At 38.4% G+C, this 9,237-nt stretch overlaps 1 protein-coding gene across 7 annotated transcripts in view; it reads right to left on the bottom strand.

The window, feature by feature from the left end:
• The window catches only part of DGKB (diacylglycerol kinase beta), an 869,212-nt gene extending 863,034 nt beyond the window's left edge, over positions 1-6,178 (bottom strand). For 3 of the 7 annotated variants that reach the window (XM_061413603.1, XM_061413600.1, XM_061413598.1), the window contains exon 1: positions 5,569-5,988. The gene's annotated coding sequence lies outside the window, so the exon portion shown is untranslated. Of the gene's footprint in view, positions 1-5,568; positions 5,989-6,047 lie in introns of those variants that run through there. The other 4 variants (XM_061413604.1, XM_061413602.1, XM_061413601.1 and 1 more) reach the window with 2 other exon arrangements.
• Between the last annotated feature and the right edge of the window lie 3,059 nt (positions 6,179-9,237).

Consider the following 9,237-nt stretch of genomic DNA (forward strand, 5'->3'; position numbering starts at 1 on the left):
AGAATCCACCCACAATGCAGGAGAACTGGGTTCTATCCCTGGGTTGGAAACATTTCCTGGAGAAGGGAAAGGCTATCCACTCCAGTATTCTTGCTTGGAGAATTCCATGGACTATACAGTCCATGGGGTCACAAAGAGTTAGACACAACAGAGCAACTTTCACTTTCACTTTCATCCATTTCTTCATTTTTCTCTAGTGGTAGGCAAGTTTCTATCGTCTGGTCACAGATATGACTCAATATTTTTGAGCAATGACTGAATCAAAGCCTCAAGACTTTTCCTCAAAAGCAAAAAAGAGTTCAACAATTTATAAAAAGCACCATTTTTGCAACTTTATTGTCCCACAGAGCAAAACATTTTTAATGGATAATTTATTCTAATATTTGTTTTCCCCCTTAAAAATACATTAGTACCATAAACTAGATATCATTAAAAACTTCAATATTATGATTTGGAAATAAGTATGACATCTATCATATCGGAAAACATTATCTCCTATGTTCTAGATATGCAGTTCCAGACAGGGTGAGAAATATCTTGTGAGTAATTTTATAATAATTATGAATTCAGTGTATTAAAATATACTACATGGCTCAGACCTTGCAACTTACAACTGAAAGACTATTCTCTAGCCTTTTTTTGCAAAGGGTAAAGCCTGTGAAGGGCCTCCCTTGTGGCTCACTGATAAAGAATCTGCCTGCCAATAAGATCCCCTGGAGAAGGAAATGGCAACCCACTCCAGTATTCCTGCCTGGAGAATACAGAGGAGCCTGGCAGGCTATAGTTCATAGGGTCGCAAAGAGGCAGACACGACTTAGCGACTGAACAACGACAAAGCCTGTGAAAGGGACTATCTATTTTTTTCATACAACTGAATTAGAGCTTTGAATTCAGTGTACCAAAAGTGTAACTTATTATTGAACTCCAATAATGTATTAGACACTATCTGCAGCACTGAAGTCCCAGAGATGAAAAAGGCTTGGCTTCCTTAGATAAGATTATTTCAACCTTCTCTGGCATATTCAATTTTAAAGTCAAGCACACATTTCAGTGGAACCATTGAGAAGGACAGTGGGGCCAGTGGTAAAATACAAACAGAATTCAAGAAGGTCATGATACTAGAGCAGAAGATTAAGAGTTACAGATGCATCATCATGTAAAACCTAATAGACTGACTGTATCCAGAAAGAAGTTATAGACAGAGATAGCCTTCTCCAGGGGATCTTCCCGACCCAGGGATCAACCCTGGGTCTCCTACACTGCACACAGATTCCTTACCATCTGAGCAACCAGGGAAGCCCAAAAATAGCCATAAGCAGAAACGAAAAAGATGAACAAGTAGCTTGTAACATGCAGGGTCATAACAAACCAGTGATAAGCTTTTGGTTAAAAGCATGGGCTCCAGAGCCAGACTGTCGGGTTCCCATCCCAGCTGGATCCTAATCTCTAACTGTGGCTGGTAAGTCAATTAACCCTCTTGTGCCTCAGTGTTCCCTGTATAAAATGGAAATGATGATGATAATAGGATTATCCCATATGAGTGTTTTCAAGATTTTATGCTCAAGATGCTTAAACAAGCAACTAGCATGTAGGAGGCACACAATAAAAGTTACTGTCACCATTTTTAAAATATGAAGGCAAGAAAGCCAAGGTACCACATTCAAAAATCAAGCCTTGAAACTAACTCTATTCCTAACCTCCACCAGCAGTATCACAAATGACAAAGAAAACAGAAAGAATCGGGGCTGACATCATGAATGTGTTTGCAAAGCCCCATCACCATACAGATCTATGACAACAGCTCAGTAACATCACCTTTCCTTACGGAGCATGTATATTTATACACTTATTTTGAAGATGACAGCTTTTGTGCTCCTTAATCTGTAGTGACTGGCATATTGCCAATAAGAAATAACTGAGTCAAGGACATTGTGTTTCAAATTTAAAATGCAATCCCTGTTACAAGGCAAATTCTTCATTTCCAATTGTTGACTCAGATAATACTTTAAAAAAAAGAATTTCAGCTGTTTAAATTTAGCATGCTGAGAAAGACCAATCTTAAAATATTGTTTGGCATTATGCCCATAACATTTTCATTTTATTCCTTGTTAGTATTTGTCTTCTGTGATGAGACGACAAATGACAGTAATCATGTTATTCTCCTTAACACTTCAAATTTTACCTAAATGAACCATTTTGCTTTTATCCTCACCAGTTAAAGATGGTCTTTCATTTCCTGGCAAATTTTCAGAAGGTGATTATGCAAGAGCCAGTGATATTTCCAAGTACTGTTTTACCTCTTCGGTCATCATCTGGTCTTTCTCCCTACTTTTCTTTGAATCATCATCTTTACTCTTAAACACACATACACGCACACACACGCAAAGGAGATTATCTGAACACAAGGCTACTCTAATTTTTATAATCAGACCTATTTAAGGAGACATTTTGATTCTCTGCTTTATCTGGGTCTTTAAACATCTCCACCCCACACACAGCCCGAAGAGGTTGTTTTTAAAAGTTCCTCAGAGCACAGAATCTAGACAAGGTCTCAGCCCAGCCTCCAACCATGTGATCTCCTTATTTTACTCCCACATTAACTCCATCATCTTTCTTCCCAGCAAAGATGCCCTCGGCTTCATTTTCATGATTCATGAAGCCAGAGCAGAACACTGAAATTGGAATTGTAAAGTACGCCAAATTTGGTTTGGGGGTCAATTTAGGTTCCAATTTAAGCAGATTCAATCTTGGGTATCAGTAAAGCTGAGAGTTCTCTCTTGACTGATATAATTTTTCAAGCACTCTGAGCCCATACCATCTGCAAAACAATAAGTTCATTCCACTTGATCCATGGTAGAGTACTGTTGTAATAAAACAAAGTGACAAAGTGATGAAGAGTTGGAGCTAGTCACACTTGAGGGCTAATCCAAGCCCACCATTTACTAAATATGTTCCTTTGGTAATTTACTTATTCCCTCTGGGGCTGAATTTCTTATAAATGGGAGAGAATGCCATCTCTTACCTGTAGCTCTTATCCCATAAGTGAGAAAACATATTCAAAGTGCTTAACCTTGGGAAGGGCATGACAGGAGAAGGTACAAACGACTTGGTTTAAAATAAATAAAATACAAAGATGTAATACACAGCTCGGGTTATACAGCCAACATTTTATAATTTTTCAACGGAATGCAATCATAACAATACTGAACCACTATGTTATACACTTGAAACGCATACTGTAAATTGACTACAATTATAAAGCAAACAAACAAAGTGCTTAACCTAAGTCCTGCCATTACCGCACTCACCGTAACCAGGAACTTCTGATGGGTTACACAGTGAGAAAACCACCATACATGCAAATAACTTAAGGAGCTATCAAGGAGTTGAACCTACTTCACAGTTAATACCTTAAGGATGAACAGGTGGGTGGGATGCTTACTGGAGGTCATATTTTGTGTTGGTGTTTTGCAAGAGAAAGAAAATGCCATGGATGCAAGAGGAACATTAGGAAGAGGCTTCTCCAACATCTTGTCTAGAGCTTTCTCCAGGCAGGTGCTTCTAAACTAAAGGCATTACTCTTGTAAAGAGAATAATGCTAGAGTACCAAGCATCCATAAGTACAGTTCTATTCCTGAGGCCAGCCAGGAAGAGAAGCACCCAGGAAAGGATATTCTTAAAATATCATTTCAAGCCTAGATATCAACATCACAGTCATGATTGGTAGGCAGAATTAGATTGAGGGACCAGATGATCTTCGTCTGGCTTGTCTGGCCACAACTCTTCCTTCTTTCACGTGTGCAAGGAAAAGCATGAGTCACAGGATACTTGTCTAGTTCAGACTCTGTTCCAAGAAACCTTACCAATGGTTTAAACTTTAAAATAATTATTTTATTCCAAAAATGGCTTTGAAAATCTTCTCATCGGATATAACACGAGGTTTGTTTACCAATAGGACAACCAAAATACCAAGCAAAGAAAGGTATTCCCCAAACTCAATACCACCTAAGTTTTTTCTTTAAAGAAATCCTGAAGGCCTCCTATTCAATCTAAATTCTTATCAATTTCAACCAGGCTCTCAGGCTGATTTTTATTCTCTTTAGCTAAATTATTGAGGTTCGGGTAATGATTTATTCTAGAGTTATCTGGGAACTACTTATAAACTCACAACAAACATTATTTTAGTCTTTGTATAGATTGTTTTTTCTTTTTTGCTAAAAACTTTAAACACCATCATGCATGCACTATCATAACAAATATATCCCCTGGATTATATTTGACTTTGTGATGTAAGTTTTTTTGCACTGAGAAATTATGCATGTCTGGAATGGATTACCTCCAAAAAGCTGGATATAGCAATAAGAACACAAATATACCTGGAGATCCCTAAGATGCATAAAGTTATTAAATTATATTCAGAATATGTTTATAATAAAACATGATTAGGTGGTTAGAGAAATATTGATAAAACTGAAAACTAAAATATTTGGAGATATTAAAAGAGATATTTCTCTTTTAAAACTATAGAAACATAGTATTGTCTTCAAGGATCCTGTAGCTAAATCTAGTTTTTTTGTGACATATTCTTTCTGCTTGAGAGAGTCCCCTTTTTTTCTTCATTATAAAAATCTAGTCAGTGTAAAAGAGGACCTGGTTAGAAATACCCCAGTGTTCTTAGATTATTCCTGGTTTCCTTTTTGAAAAAGACCTTTCATGTTCTGCTTGTATTCGCATTCATTTGGTCATTTGCTTTACAATGAGCTGACCTGTTTCTACATCCTTTTAAAAGTTGGTTATCTGCAATTTGAGCAACCAGTAGAAGTCATTTTTTTAAAAAAAGTTTTTTAAGCCTCAATTTTTTTGGTTTTTTTTTTTGCCGTGAACACAATGCTGCTTGGATCTAAGTATAAATCCATGTACGTAATAAATCAACACTTAGAAATTTCAAAGAAGGCACCGTTTAGCAAGTGGAAGAGATTATTGCAGTAGTAAGAAAGTGGGGGAATCCTGTACCCACTAAAGAGTACTTGAATGTTTCTCACATCATCAGTGTTGCCTCAGGTTGTTGCCTAGCAATTATTTAAAGATCTACTTCACGTCTTAATAAAGTAAATCAAAGACTCTTGTTTTGTTTGATGGCTTTTGTACAGGTTAGGAATAAGTCTGGAATGAAACTTAATTAACTGGGCATTTGAAAATCTAAGCCAGCCTCCTCACAAATTTTCTGTAGAAAATGCAAGCTGTTATGCATTAGTAACTTTCAGAAGCCCACTCTTGTAAATAAATCTAGAAAACGCATTTACCAGTGTTGTTGCCGAAAATCACCATAAACAGGGTGCTTCCTGCAGACCTACCCGACAAGCAGTGTCCGTAGGTACCTAACTGAGAGTAACTCGGTTACAGCCTAACTAGGACAGAAGTCAACGAGACAAACCGATTCAATATCTCGTGGAGAATCCAAAGCTCTGCTTTTCTAACTTTCCTCGCCATTTCTGGTCAGCTTCCCTTCCCCCCGCACCACATACCCAGAAGCCACTCAAATTACCAACCGTGTCGAGCTGAACTTACTGCAGTGTGATGCAGGCGAAGGCTGGGCACAGCTCTGAAGCCAGAGCGACTGCTTTTCCGGAGAGGAACCGGGACTCGCCAGCTAACAGGATCCCTTCCAATTCACACGCTCCGCTCAGTCAGAAGGCTCCCTCACAGCTCGGCTTCCCCAGAGGAGTGGAGCTTCAAGAACTCTGCTCACAGCATCTCCTCCTCTCGACTTCCACCCCCCTTCCAGAACACCCAGCCCAGTCTAACTAGTGTCTGAGAGATGGAAATCCACTTCCAGTCAACAACACGGGCTGCCGGCAGCCTCCCGGTTCCTGACAATTTGCAACTCAAAAACCGCGGAGGCTGAAAGCTGGAGGTTTCCGGATCCTCAAAGTCATCTTTGGCAGCCCCCCTCCCCACCCCTCACTCCTCCCACTTCCCTCCTCCTCTACCGCGGCCGCCTCCAGGCTCCCACTAGGTATCACGAATGATTATTTTATTATCCATACCAATAAGCATCAGGAGGAATTTGTCAGAGATGAAATACCTGTTGTCCATGACTAATGCTCTTCTCTCATGTCTTTGAGTCCTTGATTTATAGCGAGATGCGTTGATATTGAAGTGTGTGTGTGTGTGTGTGTGTGTGTGTGTGTGTGTGTGTGTGTGTGTAGCGAGGAGGAGGCGATCCACTCAGCGGCTGCAAGCAACAGCCTTGCCTATCTCTGGCTGCCGCTTCTACAGCTGCTGTTGTTACTACTGCTGTTGGAACTCAGGGAAAATGAGACAGGAGACGGTGCTCGACAGCTATTTAACTGCTGGACCAGTAATAAGACAAGGGAGGAGACTGGACAGGTATGAGTGGCTGTCGTTGAAGCACTGAGCTTGATTCAGGGCAATTACTACCATTCAGAATACAATTCCCCTCCAACTGGAAAGCTGATACCTGTCTGTCTCTCCCTTCAGCCAACTAAAGTCCTTGATGGGTCATTGTTCATCAATGACCTGCCTAACCCACTTCTAGAAACTGTAGCAGCTGCACACTCTTTCTATATTCAGACTTGGTAACCTGGGAACAGGTGATTGGGGGATGGATGAGGATGAAGAAGGAAAGGATGGGAGAGAGTAGGCAAATATTAAAAGAGTTGTACATATGTCTAACCAATTAGGGCACAGGTAAAAATGAAAGTTTTGAGTTATGTATATAAAATAATGAATTGGGGGGTAATAAAAATATAAGTCAGTAAAAAAAAAAAAAGCCTGTTTTACAAAATGTGTGCAAAGCCAGACAGCTATTAAGGAGTGTGTTTACAGCTTAAATGCAGAGAATGTTGATATACATGCCCCTGGATGTCTCTCAGCTCCTCTGTGATACATCTACTGTGATTTCAATGTGTTAATAACACTGTCGGCTACAAATTCTGGTGAAACCTACTGGTTACCGCTGTCTATGAATGTTCCCTTTCTCCTTATTGGCTGCTCGTTCTCTGCCCTGTTATATCTCGAGATTATTCTCACACAAGGTGATATGCAGTAGAATTTATAAATTAAAGAGGGTCTCCAAACCCCCCAAGACTAGAATACTTCTTAATGACTAAATTTATCTGCTATAGTCTGTCTTCATGTTCTTATTCTGTAATAGGATGGGAGACTATGAACACACACATGCACGAGTGTGCACGCATACATCTTAATTGAATATTACTTTTAATCCTCTTTCAGCATTCAATTTTCTGAACTAAAAATAAACTTAATTATTTTTTATTTTATTAGTAATGAACACCTTTAATTATCTCTACCTTGCTCTGAGCAATTTTCATATTTGCCATACATTTTCCCAGTTGTTAGGGATTGTAGAGTCAGGATTAAATTGAACAGATGTTAATGCAAAAAAAAGAAAAAGCCCCTGGAAATACAACAGGGAACCCAGAAGGAGGGAAGAAACCCAAAAGGATTAGACAGTACATCTTTTCCTGATCTGTTTACATTAGAAAAATCACTGCCTTTAGCAAAACAAAGGCCAGTTAATGTTCAAAGCATTTCTCAATTATCCAATAAATATCAATTTTACTAAACCAACCCAACTACAATTGTAACAGAAAAAAAAAGTTTTCTTTTAAAAATCATGCAATACAGTAAATTCAGAGTATCTACAACTTTTCAAATGTCAAATTCTAATGAAAACTGATGCCAAACAGCCACATATTTTTGCCTCAATTTCTTCCGTGGTGTCTCAGATGGTAAAGTGTCTGCCTGCAGTGCAGGAGACCCGGGGTTTCATCCCTGGCTTTGGCAACCCACTCCAGTACTCTTGCCTGGAAAATCCCATGGACAGAAGAGCCTGGTAGGCTACAGTCCATGGGGTCACAAAGAGTTAGACACAACTGAGCAACTTCACTTTCACTTTCATTAAATAAGTATCAAACAACATGCAACTGATATTAAAAATCTGAAGAGTAGAGTAACATGAAAACATATACACTACCATATGTAAAATAGATAGCCAATGAGAATTTGCTATATGACGCAGGGAACTCGAAGGACCCTGTGACAACCTAAGGGGTGGAATGGGGTGAGAGATGGGGTGGAGGTACAGGAGGGAGGGGAGATATGTATACCAGTGACTGATTCATGTTGATGAATGACAAAAACCAACACAATATTATAAAGCAATTATTCTTCAATTAAAAATGAACAAATTAAAAACATAATAAAAAATGTGAAGAGTAACTCCACATTTCATATACAGTGGAACCTAAGGAACTAGGCAAAAGTAGTGTACATCACTTAAAGACACATTTGATACAGAGGCTAACTTTATTCCTAAGTGATGTGATGTGAGAGTTATCCTGCCTTTCAAATCCCATAGTTTAGCAATACGGCGGGGGTGGCAGGGTTTCAGCTTTACTTTTACTCTCATTTTAAAAGTCAAATATATTTAGGAAGAGTAGTTACATTGTAAACATTCTAGAGAGAGAGAGAATTTCTTAGATATCTTTATTACAGACAAACAGGAAACTAAAGATCCAGCCTAGATAGAAAAGTAAGAACCAGGAAGAATTGAAATAATTGATCATGAGCACTTAGTTTGGCTGGCTTTTAAAAAATTGCTTACAACATTAGTGAGATTTAAAGAAGAAACCACTTTCTTAACAAGACTACCACACAATCCCCAAGGTTTGATAATGGAAGAAGAAAAGTTTAGGTTGGGAATTGATGGCTGATCCTTATCTCTGACCCTTGCAACTCAGTATTTTCTATTTTGGAGGAAAACTTAAAAATAACTGCTTTATAAACTCATGCTCATTTCTCTAAGATGCCTCTTGGCCCCCAGTTCTAAATTTTCAGAAACTTCATAAGGATCATTGTATACTTAATCTAAAAAGATAGTGATAGAAAAATGAACTTGTCCTATAAATTTCCATTAGTCAAAAAAATCTACAATTTATGGGAATACAGAAAGAAATAATTTCTTAACTTTCAACTAAATCTCTTTTGCCATAGAAACATGTACTCTCAAACTAAATTCAGTGATTTAATAATACTCATTCACTGCAAAGAAAAGCCAAAGGTCAGTAAACCTACAATGGCAGAAGTCCTGTTTGTTTAGCTCGCTCATGTATCTCTGGAATCCATCAAAGTGCTTAAAATATGTGTATGCATAGTAAATAATTGTTTTTTTTTAATAAATGAGAAAATGAG

This window comes from Bos javanicus, chromosome 4 (assembly GCF_032452875.1).
Source record: "Bos javanicus breed banteng chromosome 4, ARS-OSU_banteng_1.0, whole genome shotgun sequence".
Lineage (NCBI taxonomy): Eukaryota > Metazoa > Chordata > Mammalia > Artiodactyla > Bovidae > Bos > Bos javanicus.